The sequence below is a fragment of the Saimiri boliviensis genome, chromosome 2, assembly GCF_048565385.1.
Source record: "Saimiri boliviensis isolate mSaiBol1 chromosome 2, mSaiBol1.pri, whole genome shotgun sequence".
NCBI classification, from domain to species: domain Eukaryota; kingdom Metazoa; phylum Chordata; class Mammalia; order Primates; family Cebidae; genus Saimiri; species Saimiri boliviensis.
In genome coordinates, this window is record NC_133450.1 from 12,496,253 (window position 1) to 12,518,016 (window position 21,764).

At 52.9% G+C, this 21,764-nt stretch overlaps 1 protein-coding gene across 19 annotated transcripts in view; it reads left to right on the top strand.

Annotated features, from left to right (window-relative positions):
• Nucleotides 1-21,764, top strand: part of MEGF11 (multiple EGF like domains 11) — a 398,263-nt gene that overhangs the window by 166,930 nt on the left and 209,569 nt on the right. The gene's annotated exons all lie outside the window — the stretch shown is intronic.

The window sequence follows — 21,764 nt, forward strand, 5'->3', positions numbered from 1 at the left end:
CAGCACTTTGGGAGGCCAAGGTGGGCAGATCACCTGAGGTCAGGAGTTCAAGACCAGCCTGGCCCACATGGTGAAACCCCCTCTCTACTAAAAAATACAAAATGTAGCTGGTGTGTGTGGTGGCAGGAGCCTGTATTCCCAGCTATTCCGGAGGCTGACACAGGAGAATCCCTTGAACCCAGGAGGTGGAGGTTGCAGTGAGCTGGGCAACAGAGACTATCTCAAAAACACAAAACAAAACTTGATCTGTCCGAAGCCAGCTCTGTCCCCCATCCTGATCACACCTTCTGTTACCAGGACATCCCAACTGGAGTCTCCACAATCCAGATATCACAGCCGCTCTGAGCAGGTTGGCCTTCGGTGGGTTGCCCAAGCCCAGCACCAGGGTGTCCCAGCAGGGAGGGGTGCAGCCTGTGGCTCCGGCCTTGCCCCTGGTTCCCTGGCTTGTGGGGATGGGGCGCAGCCTAAAGGCCACCATCTCCCTAGCCGGAAGAAACCGCTGTCTCTCCAGGAGCCCAGAGCGGACTCAGGGTGCCCCTGCTAGTCACCTGCTGGGCTCTGTGTAGCATTATGTTATTGTTACCTGTTCACCCCCGTGCCTCCTTGGTGGAGTTGTCCTGAAGGTCCCCAAGGCAGGATTTTTTTTTTTTTTTTTTTTTTTTTTTGAGACGGAGTTTCGCCCTTGTTACCCAGGCTGGAGTGCAATGGCGCGATCTCGGCTCACTGCAACCTCCGCCTCCTGGGGTCAGGCAGTTCTCCTGCCTCAACCTCCTGAGTAGCTGGGATTATAGGCACGTGCCACCATGCCCAGCTAATTTTTTGCACTTTTAGTAGAGACGGGGTTTCACCATGTTGACCAGGATGGTCTCGATCTCTCGACCTCGTGATCCACCCGCCTCGGCCTCCCAAAGTGCTGGGATTACAGGCTTGAGCCACCGCGCCCGGCCTCCAAGGCAGGATTTGAGTCTGAATGTCTCTATGTCCCTGTGGAGCTAACAAGAATTAACAGGGTTTATTAACCATTTCAGTGTCTACCAGGAAAGGGCTTTGAGGAAATCAAAGTAGCTCCCCCAAAAGTCAGGGAGCCTTTCTCATTAATCTCTGGCAGCAGAAAGGCTGATTCAGTCTTTGGATGTCACTTTCTTTTGGTTCCCGCTCCCTAGAAATGGCCCTGGGCACCAGCTAGCAGATCGAAGCCCATTGAGCCTTTTGTGCTGGTGTCCAGTGGCGATGGCCTCTGACCACGGAAGCCGAGCCGGCTGGAGATCAGAACCACTTTTCTGCCTGGCATTCCCTTGGCCACGCCTACTTTCTGCTGCTTCATGAATTTCACTTTTCTTTGGGTGGAGACCATTTGAGTCTTCTTATTGTACCTACTGAGAGGAGAGGCTGGGAAGCAGCTACCTCAGACCATCAGATCTTCAGAGGCAGCTGGGATTGGCACTCAATCCCCAGGCGGCCACCTCCCCCTTCTCCTTTGTCTCTGGGCCCAGCTGAGCCCCCTCTAGCTGCACTTTGTCCCCTCTGCACAAGGACCGCCATGTGCTAGGGAAGGTGGGGCCACCTGGCAGATGGCTCTCAGGGAGACAGCTGCCCCAGCACCACCAGGCTAGACTTGGGGGCGACTGGGTGAGATTGTGCCCCAGTGGAGGAGGAAAGGAAAGATGTATGAAGGGGACAGTGAGCATCAGGGTGGTTTTATGGGTGGAGGTTCAGTTTTCTGACCCCCAGCAAAGTCATGGGGAGAACAAAGGCTGGAAGTCAAATGGAACAGCTGAGGCTCAAAGCTGAGTCCTGAGACTTTCTGATCCCAAACCCCGGGGCTCATGTCCATGGGACTGGGCTGCAAATTGGGAGACGTGGGGGTGAATCCTAGTGCTTCTCTGCACCCAGATGAGAGAATCACACTTTCTCAGAGTTAGGTGGGACCCTGCAGCTCTCTGAACCTAGGCACAGCTCTTTGGATGCTAATTTCTACCCCAGCCTCTGGGCCGCCATTCCCGCTCTTGGTATGTAAACAGGTCTCACAGTGATGTGCCATGTGGAGGCCCTGCTGCTGTCATCGCCGCAGAGATGCTTGTCCAGGCTCAGTTTGATTACCTTGGTTTACAGGGAACTCACTATCTCTTATGGGAGCCCATGTGAGTCTGGACTGTTCTTAGTAAAAGAAAGCTGTTTATTTTGGTCCCAGAAATGATTTCCCTGTTTCACATAGCAGCTTCTCAGATGTTTAGAAACCTGTCTCCATTCTCCCTGCCCCCACCCCAACCTATATATTCTTTTCCAGGGCAGGCATCGTTTGTTGCTTTACCAGTGGGTTTTCAAGCACCTCTTATGTGCCAGGCTGTGGGCTAGGTGCTGACAAGACAGGTATTTATAAAACAGACATGACCCTTCACTCAGGGAGCTCACAGCTCAGCAAGTCACTATTCTCAGGCTCTCCCTCTTGAATGTCAAAGAGGCTGCAGGTCTGGCTTGATCAAGGCAGAAGGTGACAGCCCCACTTTGTTCTCCATGCTTCTGTTTATGTCTGTGTGAAGCTGGGCAAATCCCTTCCCTTCCCTGGGCATCATGCCAAGGATAACGGCACTTGCCTACCACCTAACAAAGTTAAGTGTGGCTCTAACAGGAGTCAGATTTTTACTTTGTTACATGAAGTACAAGGTATTATTTGCATTTAATCCCAAGGGGGCAGAGAGGCAGGGAAGTGTTTATTTTGGTGGTGTCCCTCTCACAGTAATTACTGCGTTCTTTCAGACAAGAGGGTTATCCATTGAACAAAGCCACGCAAATGACTAAACAACATCTTTTTTAAAAAAATCTGGGCAGTAAGTATTGAGTGCTTATTGTGCCCTGGGCTCAGTGTTGGGGCTGGGAGGTGGATGTTGGGAGTGAAGAAAAGAGATGAGGTGTCCGTCTCCATGATGCTGGCAGCCTGGTGAGAGAGGCTGTTAATAGCCACCCCCAAATAAATTGAGAAGGACATTTTCAATGGGTGGCATGGAGTGCTGAGAGCTAATGTACCAGGGAGACCTCCTTCAGATGGGAAGGTGGGATGGGGGTCAGGGAAGGGTTATGGAATCAGACCTGAAGGGTTCAGATGTAAAGCCTGGGGGTGGGAAGGGAGCTCCTGGGGTGGGGGGATGGCATGGATGAAAACCTTGAGATGGAAAGGAGTTTTGTGCTACTAAGCAACTAGATGATGCTTGTGGCCAGAGGGTAGAGGGCTGGAAGAGGAGGTGGTAGGGATGGAATGGAAGAAGTGGGTGCAGCCAGATCCCATGGGGTCTCCCACCAGAGTAAGAACCTGTGACCATGGCATCACCAGCTAGACCAGAGCCAAAGCAGGCAAGAGCCTGGAGCCAGGCGCTGAGGGATGTGCCGCCATCATTGTGGCTGCAGATAGCAACGTTAGGCCCTGGGACTGCAAGGCTGTGTCCTGGTGGCTGTTGCCCTTCGCGTTCACTCCCTTGGGGCTCACACCCTTGCCTCGTGGGAACAGGACTCATGCTTTGCGATGACGCTTCATCGACTCTGACTCCCTCTCTGGATGTGCCTTTTCCAGAGCTAAGATTGGGGCACATTTTGGTACCCACCGTGCCTTGCACGGTGCCTGGCCAAAGTGGGCTTTGCTGTACTGGCTTCTGGCTGTGACACTGCCTTTGTGTGACCCTGGGCAACTCACCTACATCCTCTGAGCTGCTTAGGGTTCTCATCTGTTCATGTCTGACAAATCATCCTGACTCTTCAACTGCAAGTGGGGAGGGGAGCAGAAAAGCGAGATCACGGGGAAAGAGGAGCCTTTGCGAAATGTGAAGTGCGGGGAAGGCGGAAGGCTGGTCTGGTGCCTGAGACCTCCCCTCTGGTTATCTTCCACCCTTTCTCCTCCCTTTGCCATGGCCAGAGTCACCTTTTCCCACGGTGCCTGTCAGCTACTTGTTCTCACACACGTGGGGAATTGTCTTATCCAGCAGTGAGTGAGTTGCCCTAGTAACTAGCTGGTTGCCTAGTTAAAAACGCTGGAGCTGGAATTTGAACACAGGAACCCCAGCTCTAGGGCCCACAGTCTAACCTCTCGGCTCTCCTACCACACTTTATATTCTCTGCAAAGCACTTGCATGCATACACATCATGCTGCCCGTGGCACAGGAAAGCCTCATCACCCTCATTTTCCAGATGAGAGAATGGGAGCTCTGAGAAGTGACATTCACTTGGGTCACAAAGTCACATCTTCCAACTCTGGGTTGGGTGATCTTGCCATCCCGGAGGCCCTAGCTCTGGCCCTGGAAGAAAGGGGGATGTCGGCATTGGGCTGTGTTTGCACGTGGGTGTGTAAAGAGCTGCGGGGAGCACACGGGCCGTGGCCCTGACTGCTGGCTTCCGAGGACTCGTCGGACTCCATGGCAACCCACACGTGCCACTCTGGGCCTGATAGTGTTTTGTTGCTTTGGTGAAATGTTTTGTGGAGTGTGTGGCATTCTTGCCCTCTGCAGGGGCTCTGGGCAGGGGTGGAAGAAGCAACATTAGTTAGGTGTTTAAAGGGTTGAATTCTTTGTCACGTTTCCTCTACTGTTCTGCCCCCAGGAAAAAATCAGCGTCCTGCCTTTTCAGGCTTTCTAGTTTTCAGACACGTGTGTTCCCAAGCACCAGACACGCCAGCAGCACTGTGGAGTCACTCACCTGGGGCAGGGTATGAAGCCCAGGCTCCCCGGTCCCCATCCCGGCATAGCTCTCTACGGCAGGGCCTGGCAGCAATTAAGGTTCTTAGTGACCAGTAAGGGTCCACTGGCCACTCTGCAACACCAGGCTGTGGGCTGCACCTGTGGACTGGGAGGGACAGCAGACAGGGGTCTCTGCCCTTCAGTGGCTGGTAGCCTAGGCCACTAGATGAGCCCCCAGCCTGCCAGGAGGCAATTAATCATGCCAGCTGCTCTAGGAGTCAGGCCCGGAGAACGCTACAGGTCATGAAAGAGGCTGTGCCAAGTGCCAGGGGCATCCCAGGAGCTCTGGGCTCTGGACCAGATCCAGCATGGATGACCTTGGTCAAGTCCTTCATGTCTTTGAACCTCACTGTTCCCATCTCTAAAGTGGAGGTAATAACAGACCTGTCTTGCCTACTTCTTAGGGGAGTTGGAAAAGCAAATGAAACGACAAACCTAAATGTGCCTTAGAAATGATGAAGCACTGGATGAATAGCAACTATTATATGCTCTGAAGACTCCCAGGCAGAAACCTGTTTGGTCTGTCATTCCTCCCTCCCTCCCTCCCTCCCTTCCTTCCTTCCTTCCTCTCCCTCTGTCCCTCCCTCCTTCCTTCCTTCCCTCCCTCCTTTTTCTTCTTCCTTTCTGCAAACACCTGCCAAATGTCTTCCTCATGTAACTGTGCTAGGTGACAGGTCAGCCTTGGGAGAAAGGGGCAGGGCCTAGTTAAAGAAGACCCGGTTCCCCGCTCTGAGGAATTTGAGACTAGTTAGGAGCCACATGTCACCAGAACTGTGATGCAGAGGAGGGTGGCAGCTGGGCCGCCAGCTGCAGTCCTGGGCAGGATGTGTTGAGGGCAGGGGCAGGGGCTGTGCCTGGAAGGAAGGTGGCTGGGAGCGGCGTGGAGATAGCCCGACATTCCGACAGGGAACGGGCTGCACCGTGAGTGGAGAGAGGAAAGGGGTTTGGGGACCCGGCGTGGTGTTGGCACCCTCCTCTCTGCTGGGCTGCAGTGGCCTCTCAAGGGTCTCATCAGCTTCCTTCCCTGCTTCGTTATGACTCTCGTCTCCCCTGGGGGGGCTCTCCCTGAGATGACAGGGCCAGCTGGCACAGCCAGCAGCCTCTGCCCTCCTCCTCCTCCCTCCCTTTTCCCCGACCCCCCAAAGGGCCAGAACGACTAGACTTGGATGAAGAACCATCAATGACATTGCAGAAAGGAAGGAGGGAAGAAGAGAGGAGAGGAGAAAAGGGGGAGGGAGGGAGGAAGGGCCAGCTTTGTGGCTTCTGTGCCTGGCCCTGCCCCAGGGAGAGGCTTAGAGCAGGGCTGTGAATTAAGAAGGAAGGGGAGAAAAGGAAGGTGAAGAGTCAGCACAGTGGAAGAGAAGTAAAAAAAAAAGTGGGAAAAGGAAGGGAGAAGGCATCTTGCAAGAGGAGGTTGATGAAAGTTGGATAAGGGAAAACCGGGGTCTTATTGGAAGAAATCGATTCTGCTCTGAGTGTGCTACAGGAGCAAACATCACCTGGGGGCGCTGGGCAATTATGCTTTACGGGGGCTCGAGGTGTTGTGCTGAGACCAGCAGCTGCTAGAACCTTGCTGCAGCTGCCACCGCCCCTGCTCTGCCGGCCTCAAGGGACCCGCTGTTGTGCTGCGCTGGGCTGGGCTGGGTGTGACAGAGACCAGGCCATTGCTGGGGAGGTGACGCCTCGGGCCCTAACTCAGCAGCAGAACTGACCTTCAGGCAGTGGCCAAGGTGTGGGCCCTTGACTGGCACAAACCTTCCTCAAAGCTCATCAGTCCCGACTCCGCTTCCCTCGGAGCTCTGCCTTAGTAAGTCACACTCACTTGAGATTGATAAGTTTATGGATGCTGCGCGTTTCTTCTACCAGAGGACCCTTTCTGTGTTAGCAGATGCCTTCAGGAAAATGGGCCTTTTTTTTTGGTAGTTTTAATGGTTATTTTCTGCACAGGTAACACATTCTCCTGGCTCAAACTTTAACAGTTATCAAAGGGTGCGCAGTATAAATTTTCTCCCAGACCCCCCTTCCTGGAGGAAATCAGTAGTACCAGTTTTGGGCATCTTTCTGGAGATACTTTATGCATATACAAGGAAATAGACACATGTATTCATCCCCTATGCTTTAACATTCCTACACAAATGTAGCATATTCTAAATTCTCTGTATTTTTTTTTTCACTTTAGCTCTAGGGTTGTGCACTTTTTCAGTATCTGAAGAGCTCTCTGATTCCTTTTTGTGACTGCATAGCATTCCACTGTGTGGCTGTACCATAGTTTACGAGTATGGAAAGTTAGGTTATTTCTAGGCTTTTGCTATTGCAAACAGCCCTGCAGTAAATGACCTTACACATTCGTCCAAGTTCAGATATATTGAGGGGGCGCTTTTCCCCAAAGACACAGAGTCAGACCCCTGGGTGAAATGCTCAGGAGAGAACAGAGTGCCTGCCCATCCTCACCTCAATGAATCCATAAAAGGATGGATTCCGTGGGACTGCAAGGGAAGTGAGGGGCCCCCAGGGGAAGCAAAGCTGTTTCTCTGTATAGCTGCAGGGCCGGATGAGGGAGAAAGCGTGGGAAGCGGGTGATGGGCAGGGGCATCCTGCAGGGTGAGCCAGGGTGGGACAGGATGGAATGTCTGCTTTCCTTACCCTAAGTCCCATGGGCCAAAAGGATGGCATGTCCTTTGCCCTGGGGACCCTAATTTGACCACCGGAGTTCAGAGGAGAGACCCGGTCAGGGTTCTGTTTCCACGACCTGGATCTGCTCGATGAGGTGCTTCATGTCACTGCACTGGAGGTCTCCTCCTCTGCTAGGAAGCCTTCCCTGCTCACCCAGCCCGTGGGCCAGCGTCCTTCTGTACCCAGCTGCCCTGCAGACTTGGGCTTGCTAGACAGGCTGCATGGGAGAGTTGGGGGAGTGTGGGCTTTGGGGCTGCCCAGCCTGGGGTTTGAATCCTGGCTTAGAAGCAGTGAGGTGGAAGCACCACTGATTTGGCACCAATACGTGGAAGTTCAAGGAGGCAGATTTCAGCTCAGTGAAGCGATAGAGCTTGTAGTAACCAGAGCTGCTCATAATTGAAAGGGGCTTCATTGATTTGCTCATTCTCACATTCAGCAAATGTTTATTAAGCCTCTGCTGTGTGCCACTGCCAAGCTGGGTGATTTTAAAAATAAAAAGTTATTTAGAAATAAGGTGCACGAATGAAATGTTCAAATAGAGCTATTGGACATGGAGGGACACTCTTTGGGCTTGACTCGGGCGGGGGGGGTAGTTAGGGATGGGGAGGATGGAAATGAGCTTCTCAAGCTCTGGTTAGGGGAAACTGGACATCCCCAGGTCACAGAATGTGAGCCTGCAAGGGCTCTGGGAGTCTGTCTCCTCCTGCTCGCTCCTGCACTGTTCTGGCCAAGAGAGTGATCCGTCCACCTGACAAGTTAACCACCGAGCTGGGACACGGACGGGTGGAGGCCTCTAGACTCTCAGGCCAGGGGTGTTAAAGAGGCTTTTCAAAGGAGTGGAAGTTCCTGAGAGGCAGGGAATTCGTAAACACAACTCAGCGAGAAGCAAATGAAACCGACATCGTGGAAAGGAGGTGGTTCTGATAAGGACCAATCCATAAAAGCGCAAACTCCCTGAGACTGCAAGGGACGTCAGGGGCCCGCAGGCTGGGCACAGGTCCTGGGAGGGAAAGCAGGGGCAGGATGGAGGGGTGACCAGGAGCGGCCTCTCACATCCGCCTTGTGTTACATTTATTAAAGTGCTAAATCGGTGGTGCTAAGTAGCTCCTGATTTAGCTTCTTACTAGAATAAGATTTATAACCAGCTGGACCACGGGCTGCTCACTGCTGGGGATGTGGCAGTGATAGCTTTCCTAAACCTTAGGATGGGCTTCATGGAGCGGGATGGGGCAGCAGCCTTGCTGCAGTCCCCAGGACAATAAGGCTAACTTTGAAGGAAGGACATCTCTCCACGGCTGAGCACTGTCCCCGCCACACCCCGCTCAGAAACCGTGAGTTCCTGTCACTCTAACTTCTATGAGATCCAAATAGAGAAAAATCCCCTGAAGGCTTGTCATGTGGGATCAAAATGAAATGTGTCTGGGGAGCCGGAAAGGGGAGACTTTGGCACTGATATGTGGAAGTTCAAGGAGGCGGATTTCAGCTCAGTGAAGCAAAGAGCTTGTAGTAATCAGAGCTGCTTATAATTGAAAGGGGCTTCATTGATTCGCTCATTCACACATTCAGCAAGTGTTTATTAAGCTTCCGCTGTGTGCCACTACTGAACTGGGTGCTGAGGAGATGGCAAGAGAAACAGCATCCCGTTTTCAGAGTTGAAGATAACCAAACAAAAGCAGTGACGTGGGACCCTACGATGGGGTAGGGCAGACCCTAGGGGAGCACATGTCAGAAACATCTAACCGATCGAGGGGAGCCAGGGACAGCTTCCTAAAGTAGGGAACATTTAAAGTGAGACCGGAGAGATGAGTTAGCCGGGTGAGGAGGTGGGAAGAGGGGTGGGTGGGGGATGGGGAGAACAGCACGTGTAAAGACCCTGGGGTTGGAGAGAGCCATTCTCACGTGAGGACTCCGATACAATGGGGTGAGGCTGGAACAGAGTGCCTGTGTTTGCTGCCAGCAGAAGCATCTGGGTAGAGGTTTGGCATGGGATGAGGGAGAGGGGCTGCCAGCACTGGAGTGGGTGTGGTGGAAGTGGCGACTGTTTTAATACTTAGCCCCTTCTGTCCCTAGACGCTTGGTTCTGAGTCTGCTGAAGTCCCTGAATTCAGCATGCTTGGGTCTCACAAATGTGCTCCCTTCTCCACAGCCCATGATGATAGGAAGCGTTGGGATTTCTGGGGTCCTTGCTGGGAACTCACTCTGCCAGGCACTTCACAGGTGTTATTTACCTCTCACAATCCTTTATCTGGATAATGCAATGAGTCCAACTTCACATACGGTGAACAGGTTCGTGATGTCAGGTAATTTTAACTGACTCAAGGCCACATAGCTAGCTTAGTAGAACGGGGACTCAAACCCAGGTCTGTCCAACCCAAAGCCCAGGTGCCTAACCACTTCTCTCTGCCTGGGGCCTCCCTGATGGAGGGCAGGCGGTGGGCACCATCCGTCCTCCTTTTCATCTTCCCAGCGCCGTCTCCTCGGGGACTCTGTCGTGTGTCTCCTTGAGGAGAGGCCAGCTCCTTTGGGGAACGCAAGTTGCAAGGCAGAAGCAAGGGGAAGGGTTTTTAAATCAGAGCATTAAAAAAAAAAAAAAAAGGCTTGACAAGCCTCATGTTTTGCTTTCCTCGTAGGTGGTAAGGATCAATTTCCTAAAGAAAAAAATCAATCACTTGGAATGTGTCTTTCTGGAGAAAGTCTGGCATCTATCAAATGGGGAAAAAAAAGACCCAGAAAAAGATTTTCCTGGGTGGTGTGTGGTGGGGCGGGGTGGGGTGGGGGGGTTGCTGACTCAGGCCGTATGCTCCAACATCATTAACAAGTGGAAAAGCTGTTGCTCCTTGCAGGGATATGGGATTGGTGGCTCGAACAGCTAAGCGGAGAAAATCCTTTACTCAGCAAGGAAGGCTGGGGTACCAGGAGCAGGCCACGGCCAGATCCAAGTCCGCGGCATCAATTCAGGGAATTGACTGCAAGGCGGGAGCTTCCATCAGGCCCAGTGGTTGGACGTGATCGCTTTATGTGGGATCCCAATAGGAACGTTCTGACAAGTTGACAATTTTAATTGAAAAACAATTATTAACTGTTAAGCCATGTTGAGGTGAGGCAGGCTGATATCTTGGGGTGATTAGTAGCATTACAAGAGAGGTCCTCAGGGGATTTTGTAATCTGACACTGGCATTTGATGACAGAGGGCCCCCAGGGCTTCATTACTGGGGAGGCCAGACTGTAGGCTTTGATGGAGAGTCACTGGAATTTTTCTTTTCTTTTTTTTAAATTGTACTTTAGGTTCTGGGGTACATGTGCAGCTCATACAGGGTTGTTGCATAGGTACTTAGATAACAAGGTGGTCTGCTGCCTCCATCCCCCTCATCCACATCCAGCATTTCTCCCTACGTTATCCCTTTCTACCCTGCCGCTGTCCCTCTAGCCCGCCCAACAACAGACCCCAGTGTGTGATGCTGCCCTCCCTGAGTCCACGTGTTCTCATTGTTCAACACCAGCCTATGAGTGAGAACATGAGGTGTTTGGTTTTCTGTTCTTGTGTCAGTTTGCTGAGAATGATGATTTCCAGCTTTATCCACATCCCTGCAAAGGATAGAAACTCATCGTTTTTTATGGCTGCACAGTATTCCATGGTGTGTATGTGCCACATTTTCCCTGTCCAGTCTATCATCGATGGGCATTTGGGTTGGTTCCAGGTCTTTGCTATTGTAGAGTGCCGTGATGAACATACGTGTGTATATGTCTTTGTAATAGAATGATTTATAATCCTTTGGCTATATACCCAGTAATGGGATTGCTGGGTAGAATGGAATTTCTATTTCTAGATCCTTGAGAAATCACCACACTGTCTTCCACAGTGGTTGCACTAATTTACACTCCCACCAACAGTATAAAAGTGTTCCTATTTCTCTACATCCTCTCCAGCATCTGTTGTCTCCAGATTTTTAAATGATTGCCATTCTAACTGGCATGAGATGGTATCTCAATGTGGTTTTGATTTGCATTTCTCTAATGACCAGTGATGATGAGCATTTTTTCATATGTTTGTTGGCCTCATATATGTCGTCTTTTGAGAAGTGTCTGGTCATAGAGTCACTGGAATTTTTCTAAAGAGCATTTTGCTGTCTAGGGATTTGGGACTCGGCATGGCCCTGGTCCCATAGCTTAATTATGTATTCACCTCCAACCTGATGGGCGTGGCCCACAGTAGTACAGTTAGGGCCCTGATGAGGGAGAGGGAGCCTCTGCAGATTCAGATGCTCGTTTGATCAGCATATATTAATATTTATTGAACACCCACCATGTGCTGGCGTCATGCTAGGTACTGGGACATAGTTCCTTCCTTGCCTTCATAGGGGTATGGAAGACAGACAAGTAGTAAAGAGAAGTCAGTGCTGTGGCCTATGGGGCAAACCAGATATGGTGGGAGCAGTGAGGGGCCCTTGTCCATCCTGGGGGGAGGGGGTGGGCAGTGCAATCAGGGGAAGCTTCCTGGAGGAAGTGGCATCCAAGTTTATGTGAAATGTAACACAAGTAAGTGGTGGGGAGCTGGAGATGCAGGTGGTGGATGGAGTTCCAGGCTCTGAAGGTCCAATGTGGGGAGGGCGGTAGCTCATTCACAACCTGAAGTTCCACTGCCCAAGATGAGAGGGCAGCAGGCAGGGAGTGCCAGGCTGGGGAAGTGAGCAGCGGCTGAAGGAAGTGAAGGAGTCATGCAGACATGTGTCACCTTCTCTGTGAAGCTCTTCCCGCATCTTCCCCTGTCCCCCAACATGTGAAAGAAGTGTCTACTCTCAGGGCCCCTCCTGCTCTCTGAACTGCCTGTGATTTCAGCACCAGTCATGTTTCAGTGCCCTTGCTCACCAGCTCACCTACCCACCTGCCTGCTCACCCGCTCACTCACTGGTTTATGTGCCTGCTCACCTACCTACCCACACACCCACCCACACGCTCGCTCATACGCTCGCCCATCCACTCGCCCACCCACCCACCCACTCACACACCCACCCAGCCACTCACTCATTCAGGTGCTGTCTCCCTTTCCTGCCATCAGGTTATTGGTGCCACGAAAAAAGAAACTGCCTGATTTGCTTATGGTATTCCCAGCACCTAGCACAGCATCTGGCACATAGTAGGTGCTTAATAAATGCTTTTTTCTTGAGTGAGTGCTCAGAGGAATGGATGACTTTGAAAAACAATAGTGAGGGTCCCATGTGCCAGGCATTGCTGTCAGCAGTTTACAGGTGTTAATGCTTTAGTCCTGCAATGGACTTAGGAGGTAAGGGACCATTGTCCATATGTCGAAGGTGAAAAGGACTGAAGGTGGTTAAATAACTTGCCTGAGTAACCCACTGCTTACAACTAGGACGCAGCTGAACCCAAACTTGAATCCAGACAGCCTGGCCCCCGTGTCTTCTCCGACCTTACATCCTGACCTCTGGGACCTGGAGTGCAGCCCTTGTCCCTCATCAGACAGCTCTGCATGGGGTGCCTGAGAGAATTCTCCCTGTGCCACTCCAGGCCCCTGCCTGTTAGGGGAAGGGTCAGGACTGGCAGGGGGTGGATTCACTGCCCAGAAGACCAGGAGGCAGGGCAAGGCCTGGCCCTCTGTGCACTTTGAACTCCTCTTTCTAACCCCTGCCCACAGAGCCCAGCCCACAGGAGGTGCCTGGGAAATGCAGTGGGGTGAATGCACACATGCTTGGGACTCACATGAGTGAGCAGAGGGTGTGCGGGGCCAGGGGGCCCCTGGGGTGCAAGCACACATTCCCCTCCAGAAGCACAACCACTGGGGCTCTGTGAGAGAAAGGGCCTGAAGATGGGACCGGGCCTTCTTTCTTTCCATGCTCCTCTTCTCCGAGGACCAGAAACGGAAAGGGCTGTGCCCAGGGCCGCCCTGGGTGGATGATCATTCCCCAGTGAGTTGACCCTGGACAGCGTCTCCTTCCCGGCTCCCAGCTCCAGCCCCTCTAGTTTGACCAGTGCTCCTCCCTCCCCACCCACTCCCTGCGTAACACAGGCCACACTGCCCTCCGAGCTGGAAGCGAGCCTCCACATGCTCAGGGGCCATGGTGCCCAGCTCCCCAGCCCAGTCCTCAGAAGAGGAATATTAATAACAGCAGCAGCAACATTTTAAAAAGAAAGCAACAGGTGTAACCTGTTGTTCTAGGTACTTTGCATCAGGTAACTCATACTCTGCAATAACCGAGTCAGCAGCCATTCTACAGAGGGGGAAACTGAGGACCAGAGAGGTGGCTCAAGGACATGCAGCTAATGGGTGGCAGAGCAGGGACCTTGACTTTTAATGCTATGCTGCCTTGGAATACAAATCAGCAAGGGCACTACCGAATTAAAGGGGAGTGGTGAGCCAGGCAGTGGCTCACATCTGTAATCCCAGCACTTTGGGAGGCTGAGGCGGGCAGATCACTTGAGGTCAGGAGTTTGAGACCAGCCTGACCAACATGGTGAAACCTCATCTCTACTAACAACATAAAAGTTAGCTGGGCGTGGTGGTGCACGCCTCTGTAATCCCAGCTACTTGGGAGGCTGAGGCAGGAGAATCACTTAAACCTGGGAGGCGGAGGTTGCAGTGAGTCAAGATTATACCAGAGTCAGACTCCATCTCAGCAAAAAAAAAAAAAAAAAAAAAAAAGGTAGTGAGGGAGTAGCTCTGGGCCAGCTCGGCAGTCTGGGTCGGGGTCAGGCCCTAGTCCCACAGCTCAGGAGAGTGTTTGACCTTTAATGTCCTTCCAGCTTATCAGCCTTGCTGGGGAAGTGCTGCTTGTTAAAAAAGAATTGCCTCTTCATATCTGGGAGACAGATGTGGCCACAGCAATTAGAAGCCAACTCTAGATGGACCGAGAGTAAGGACCAGCCATTTTGATTCTTCCTGGCCGTGGAGGGGACTGAGGGCTGGGAACGTACAGGAGTGAGTGGTACGCATCTGCTGAACTGTTTCCCCGAGCCCCGCTACAGACAGACACACTCTAATACGTGTACGTGGGCTGTGTGACCTTGGGCATGGCAGAATCACTCATGCTAAGCCTGCCACCTCAGAATTGGCACCTGGGTCCACTTGGCTGTAGGTCATTTTATTTCCAAGCGGAATCCAATGACAACCTGATCTGAGGCTCTTGCCAGGAATGCTAATGACGGACTGATCAATTTGCCTTGGAGCACTGAGGAGACTGGGTTTGGGGCGGCTCTGGAGGCGATAACCCAGGGGATTCTGGGAGGCGACCACCCTTTCCCTGCCCCACCTAGCTGTCTTTGGTCTTAGCTGAATGTCAGGCTAGTTGGCCAGGGGGAATATAAGTTGTCTTTATTTATCCTGACCTTTTCATGTACGTAATTTTTATAGTTCCATTAACTAGTAATACCATTTGCAAACTTCGAGACAAGATATATGACCACAGACACCTCAGGGACTTAGGGGTCATCTTGGGTGGAGGGCAGATAGAAGGGAGAATTGATTCAGAGGGCTTTCATGGGCTAGGGGTAGCAGATGGGGCCGCCTTTGGTCAGGGAAGGGCCAGTGTCGTCTGAACAGCTTGATTGCAGAGGAGACCCCAAGTCTGACGCACACACACCTTTGCTTGATGCCAAGATCGCTGTCCTGGGTCCTGGCCTGCTTATGTAAGCTCACCCGCTGCCCCAGGACTGATGCCCTGGCCTTCCATCTGCCCCTCCAAACATGTTTGTTCCCGGGCCAAGCTCTGTGTCTGCGTTTGTGGAACAAATTCCTCTCAGACTTAGCTTGAATCAGTCAGCCAAAAAAGTTGGCAGTTGCTCTCGTGGAACCCTTTACTCCCAGAGCTGGAGGGAGCATTTAGATCCTGTCATCCAACCCTTTCATTTCACAGACGGACAAACAGACCCCGAGGAGGGAGGGGCTCAGCTAAGTTCTCGCAGCAAGTCAGTGACAGAGCTGCTGCAGCTGCTGGAACTTACCCATCTCACCCTGCGAGAGCAGCCTTTTGGCATCACACGTGTGGGTGCAAACCTCGGCTTGGCTCCTGGACCAGTTAGGGTCCCATCCAAGAAACAGATGGCATGGTAAGGAGGATCAGTGAGGAGAGTTTAATAATAACATGATTTATAAAGGCAGGGGAGGGGTTAAGGGTTAAGGAAAACCAGTAAGAAATGGTGCAGCATTCAAGGCTAGCAGTAGAGGAGAGCCACAACCACCCCCGGACGGGAAGCAACCCCCGGAACCTTTAGCTGGAGGGGAGGATCACCACCGCTGCCACCCACGCCCCAGCCTCACCTCCTGCCCGCCTTCCCGCCGCCTGCTGCTATTTCCCAGGGACTGAACCCATCCAGAAGCCAGAGGGCGAGGAAGCCATCCATGTAGATCAGCTTCTCCGGGCACAGAGGAAGGCGGAGGAGATGGAGAACGGTGTGAGCAGGACAGACAGAGAATCTCTAGCATGTGCTTTGCCAGGGGCAGAAGTGAGTTCCGAAGCAGATTATATACAAGGCACAGATATCCAGTGTATCCGTTATTAGAATTTCATGAGAGGGAGTAATTAGGAAAAAAAATGTCTAAAAAGCCTTGAAAGGAAAAAAGGTGAAGACATTCTGATCTAGCACATTGAGTTGCTGGCTGCGTGAATTTGCACAAGTTACTTAGCCTTTCCTGTGGTTCAGTTTCCCAAGCATAAACGGAGCAGTGCTAACACCCACCTCCGGGACTCCGCGGGGGCTGTGTGTACTCAGTACCTGGCAAGTGCCAGGCCGAGAAAGGACTTCTCGTGTGGCCTTTCTTCCTCTTTGCACTCACCTCATGGTCCCTAGTGTCTACCAAATAAGACCATCGATTGCAACACAAATGTTTGCGAAGTCATCCAGATTCCCCAGGAGGAAAGAGGGGTGGAATGCAGTGCTCAGTCAGCTTGCACGGCCGCTGCACGGCTCTGCTTCCCAGCTTGACAGCCCTTGCTCCTTTGGGTAGCCCCGGAGTGCTGCTTTAGAAAGTAGGACTGGCATCATTTCATATTTTCTGAGCGCCTCTTTTTGGCCTTGTTTTGCCATCTGGTCATCCCAGGTAGTACGTACATGATGGAAGGAGGAAGGGGAGAAAGAAACCTTCTGTGTCCCGTAGTCCTGTCTCCCACCAGACCAGGAGCCCTCTAACCTCAGAATTACTTCATGGGGGCCGCCTCCCCCATGAAGCACCAGATAGTAAATATTTTAGACTTTGCAAAATGTCAGTGTTAGTGACAACCCACTCAACTCTGTCCTTGTAGTGCAGAAGCAGCCGTACACAGTCTGTAAGAGACTGGGCGTGGCTGCGTTCCAACAGAACTTCATTTACAAAAATAGGCAGCCAGCCGGATCCGCCACGATTGGCAGAGTACACCCGCCCTGCAGTGTGCGCACGTCAGTCCTCTGTCCCTGGCGTGATCATGGTGGGATGCTCCCTACCTGTACAACAGCCCTGTGAGATGCCGAACCCTTTCGAGTGTTTGAAAGCCTTGCCTTGGGTTAGGCTGATATCGGCTTCCTTGTCACTTGGTCCCTTGCGTTCCTTTTCTGTCTGGGATTGAATGGCTCCAGCATCTCTATCGGGCTTTCAGCCTGGTCAGCTGCCCATGAGCTGCCCCCATCTAGTACTTCCTTCTCCAGGCTGAATAGTTTCCTGTCCCCCACCCCATCTCACCCTCTGCCTCCTCATCCTCCTCCCTGGCTTGTCAGTATCACTGGGAGGAGTCAACCGACAGCCACATATGGAGTATCTGTATGCATGGCCCATGGGGAGATACAAGGATGTTTCAGACTCTGGGCTTACCCTCACAAAGCTCACAAGAAAGGCATGCTGCTTTTCCCCGAGCTCAGTCTCAGAACTTAGCCACAGAGAAAGTGTCAAATCTCTGGACCTGACTCTTGGCTCAGGCTATTTTCAGCCCTGCGGGACCAGAGTGGTCAGAGGTCTTGAGGATGGTGGTGTGGGGTTCTTTTGGTCCAGATCAATAATGGTCTGGACTAACACTGAAAGGAGAAATGGCAGGAGGTCACGTGTGCCCACCAAATGGGCAACCACCCTCCACTGAGTGCCATGGAGATCGAGAGAAAGAAGGGGTTGGTCATCGTTCCTGTGGATGGGGTAGAGGGGTTCTTGTGGAAAAATCTTTCACTCTCTATCATGTGCAAATAGGGTGGTAGAGGAACCTTACCCTTCCTGGCTTCGTGGTATGGCTGGATGACGGAGGCTGTGCCCGGCTTTGGTGGCCAGGGCTAGGGAGCTTTGACCCAGGGCTAGGGAGCTCGGTGGAAGTGTTTCAAGCTGCAGCTCTCTAAGGCAGGGTGTGCTGGAGTCACAGCATCCCTAAGTCAGAAGAGAAGCGTCAAGGGATGTCAGCCATGGAAGGCCCTTAAGGGTGATGTGCTCTAATGCCCTTGTTTTGTGGACAAGAGACCGAGGCCGAGAGTTGGCGGCTCTTCCAGTGCCATTTCCAAAGCAACAGAGGAAAGAAACCAGGAGTTCCTGTGATAGAAAGGGGCTGGGGCTTGGGGGCCAGGAAGGGGAACCAGAGCAATGGCAGCAATCCAGGTGTGTCCTGGAGTGTGTGGGCAGGAGGACAGATGGAGGGGATTCTTAGCTACATGGGACTTAAAACTTTATCTGGTTGAATCTTGATTTGTCAGTGAACTTGCAGGGCCCAGAGAGGACGGTGAGTTACTGACATCACCGAGAGAGATGCTTGTAGACACAAATCAGGGCCCCCTGACACCCAAGGCTGGATTTATTCTGCAGCCCCACACCACCATCCTCACAACCCCTGATCACCCTGGTCCCGCAGGGCCAGAAACAGCCTGAGCCAAGGGACAAGTCCACAGATTTGATGACTTCTCTGATTGAGCTCTGAGGCTGAGCTTGGGGAAAACGGGCATGCCTTTCTCACATGAGCTGTGTGGTATTCTTTGCTGGGGCGGACGAGTGTGGGGCTCACAAGCATTGAGTACCTACTGTGTACCAGAAACCATGAGGGTTTAAAAAGGATGAGTGGGAAGCAGTGTCTGTCCCCCAGGAGCTGGAGGTCCTCAAAGGAGAGGCAGTGCTGACATAGTTAGCTCCCTCAATGTGTGCTGGGATGGCCTTTGCCAGAGGCTGATGGAGTGTGTGTCAAGGCCCTAAGGCCTGGCACATAGCAGGTGCTCAGAAAATGGTAGTGCACAGGAAGCAGCAAAAATGGCAGCAGCTGGAAGCTGTGTTAGACATTGAGTCCACAATCCACAGCGTTTGTGTGTGTGTGTGTGTGTGTGTGTTTGTGTGTGTGTGTGTGTGTGTGTGAGAGAGAGAGAGAGAGAGAGAGAGAGAGAAGGGGGCAGAGGAGTGAGTGCAAGAGAGAAATGGCGATCGCATCACATGCTTATTGAGTACTTACTGTGTGCCTACGTGCCAGGCACTGGTGTAAGAACTTTACATGTTTTATTTCATTTTAATCTTTGCAGCAACCCGTAAAGTAGGCACTACTATTGTCCCCATTTTACAGAGTGAAAAGCTGAGGCATGAAAGGTTAATTGTTGATTATCCTGTAACTGTAATTGTAATTGGCAGATGTGGAATTTAAACTTAGGTCATCCCAACGTCTACCACCTTGTCCTCTCCTGCCAGGGCTGGAGATGGCACTGCCCTCCAGCAGCACTGCCCTAACCAGGGATCTGTCCGCAGGTCCCTGCAGACCACTCGTCATGTGTTCAGGACCTCAATGAAGGGCGGGAGGGAGTGGAGGATGAAGGAGGCTCGGGCCTCACAAGGAGCCTGTACTCGGGGCCCAGGAGACTCTGCTAACAACAGCAAGGTTCACATGGCATTTTCTATATGGCATTTCCAGTTGATCTGCTCTGGGCGCTTGATCAACTCATTCAGTCCTCACACAGCCTGTGAGGCCCATCCTGCCACTGTCTCCCAGCTGAACAGATGGGGCTGACACGGAGATGGGGGTAACTCATCCAAGGCGCATCTCTGGGCCAGAGCCGGCATTCTGGGTGCGGTCTACTCTCAACCCCTGTATGTCCTGCTGCTTGCCAAGAAGGCTTCTAGCACGCAGGGGGGTCAGAAGCAGGACTAAGGCAGGGTGGTGAGAGGGCAGTTCATATTTCTTGTTGGGGCCAGGAGTGGCTGGCCCCATCACACGGCTGGTGCTGTCAGAGCCCATCCAGTCCCCTTTCCATGACAGCAGGTAGATATGCAGCAGTGTGAAGAGGGACTTGACAAAACGCCCTGTAAGTTTCCAAGAAGGAGGCCAAGGTGGCAGCACCCTAACCCAGCCCCTCCCAGCCAGTCACTGCCGTGGGCTCTGTGATCTGAAAGAGCTTAGAGGACCCACATGCTCTAGGAGCAGCAGCGGAGTAACCCCAGGCCTCTGGAGAGAGGCTGGCAGCTGCTGGCATAGGAGTTGGCCACCCCAGCGCCAGGGATGGCCGCCTCCACCCTCCCTGGGAGACTCTCCCCGCAGCACCCCGGCCCCTCCGCACTGCATGTCCAAACATGCAGTGGCCCAATTGCCAAATGTGGCAGTCTGAGCCTCAGGTATTTGCTATCAATATTTCATGCTTCAAACGACACTGTCTAAACAACACCTATGAAATATTAATGGATTGAGGTTTTGACAAGCAAACAGTGCAGGCAAAATATCAGGATGATGAGGAAGGGAGGGAGATGCACCTGCATCCTGGGGTCAAGCTAAGGGATTGTGGGGAGACCGTCCTCCATGCATAGCATAGACGCTGACTGCGAAGCTGCTGCCTTAGCAGGGTCCTCACCAGGGTTCGGGGACCGGACACAGGGCTGAGCTGGGGGCTGTGTCTGCAGTGTGGGGGATGATGCTCCACAGACTGTCCTGCGGGTCTCTGGGGCTTCGGGAACAGACCAAGGGAAAAGGCAGTGCAGTGTGGAGCTTGCTTCGAGCACCAGAAAGGCCGTTCCCTCCCAGCTTGGAGAGGGCACAGGAGGTAGGCGGATGGGCTGGGTCTGTAGGGGTAGGGACGGGGGCGGGCAGGTCACTCAGTGGTCTGCCTTCTCAAATTGCCCGCCCTCCACCCTGTCCCTAACCTGCATGGCACTGAGCATGTTGAAGCAGCTCCTCTGTCCTCTGTCTCTGGTCACCACTGACCCTCTTGGGGGCCTGTCACAGCACCCCTCTGCTGTTCCCTCTGGAATTGCCCCACCGCCAGCCCCAGAGCCATGTGGGCAGGGGACGATGTCTAGCCTGAGCAAAATGTGAAGGCCCCGCAGCCTTGGGCTGTGTCCGTCTTCAGAGGCCTTCTGTCTCCAGGAGCCCCTCCAGCCCCAAGCTGCTTCCTCCCTGGCTGAGAGGCCACACACACCCATGGGGCTATGAACCTCATGCCTCAGCTTCTCCAGGTACAACACAAAGGGCCAGGGCATGATTGTCTCTGAGGTCTCTTCGAGCCCTGACGATCGGCAGGTTTGCAAGTCACTGCTTGATTTCACCACCCTTGGCAGAGATCCCAGGGATGGAGCTCCTGCTCTCTGCATTCAGCAAGCAGTTGGCGGAGTCATTGAGCTAATGTGACGAGCTGTAACACAGATGGGCCCAGCTGTAGAGCATGCGGAGATCTCAGCCTCGGGGTGGGGATGAGGGAGAGGGAGTAGCTGAGGCCAGGGCTGGGAGCTGGCTGGGCCAAGGGACTGGCATCCCATGGGGAGCCAGAGGATGGACATTGGGGTGTCCTGGGGGCATTGGCCCGTTTGAGCTTGTTTGGAAAGTCCAGTGGGAACAGGGGAAGCCTGGGCAGCAGGAGTGACGGTCTTGCTAGCTGCCACGTGAGCAGCACATTGTGGTTTTAAGGGGTGCTCGCCCCCCGAATCAAGGCCCAGTGGGTTCTCCAGCACTGGGATAGCCACTTCCAGCACTGGGGAAGTACTACAACCCTCCCTGAAGGCTCCTTGTACCAATCAGAAGGTCCCAGGTACTAGGGATCTCCAGACACACCACATCCCAGGCTTGCAATGGAAAGGCTGACTCCAGACCACTGACCAGTGGGGCATCTGAAATGGCTCTTCTGGGGTCTGTCTTACTGGGGGGCCTGGGCAAAGCTAAGGCAGCGGCTTCAGGGTTGGCTTCTGCGCTTAAGAAGGGCCAGAGGATCACACCCGCCATAAAATGAGCCTTGTTGTCTAACCCAACGTCTTCCCAGAGGGCATTTAGGCCAGGTAGTGGGTGTGAGGCCACCAAAGGGGGCCATCTGCTCCCCTAGTCCAGGCCAGTACTGGGCAGAGAGAAGTCTCTTGCTTTCAGGAAAAAAAAAAGAAAATATCTTCATCTAGATCTCGTCTAAGAAATTGACAGGATTGATGGGAGCTGCTGATTCCCTGAGCTTTCAGACTTGGTGAGGGTG